Here is a 787-nt window from a genome sequence, read left to right as displayed (position 1 = left end):
AGGATGGTGGAAATCAATTATTTAATTCAGTAAAATTTCAATTTATTTAAAAAATTTATAATGTATGTTTTACTATTGATAGATGTTAATTATTTTTGTGTCTGTCATTAACGATAATGTCACACTAGTGTCAGTGCTGACTTTTTGACTGAAAAGGGAGGAATGAGCATTTCGAATAATGTTGTTTGATCAAAGTAACAAGGTATTGATGGATAAATATCTTGGATTTAATAGGCAATTATGTAAAAGTCCCATAGCACTATAAGTTACCGTTAAAAAAATAACTTTGACGAGAGTGATTGCTTAAATGGTAGATCGCAAAAATCTTTATTATTAATTTTAAGATTATGAATTTGAATTATAAAAGGAACAAAAAAATGTGAGAACTCCAAGAAAGGAAGAAAAAACATGATACTACCAAGTCTATCACAAGTTCATGCAATTTAAGAAGAGGAGGCATATATCTTTTATTTGTAACACAAACTTTTTTCTGTGTAAAAAATAATGACAAGAGAAAACAGCTACATTCTTTATAATTTTCTCTGGAGGTTTAAAGTGAGTATCATGTCATTCTTTTCTTTTCAGATGTTGACAAAAGAGTTTGATTGTTTGTTCTTTGAATTCAATGAATTTTGATTCTAATTCAAAGGTTTAAATTAAGTAGACCTTGATTATTCAATGAATTTTGATTCTAATTCAAATGTTTGAATTAAGTAGGCCTTGATTTATGAACTCCAAGTTGAATTGTGAACAATTATATTTAGGGGTGTACATGGACCGGGTTGGT

The sequence above is a fragment of the Solanum dulcamara genome, chromosome 8 (assembly GCF_947179165.1).
Source record: "Solanum dulcamara chromosome 8, daSolDulc1.2, whole genome shotgun sequence".
Classification (NCBI taxonomy): Eukaryota; Viridiplantae; Streptophyta; class Magnoliopsida; order Solanales; family Solanaceae; genus Solanum; species Solanum dulcamara.
Note: the sequence above shows the minus strand (reverse complement) of the source record.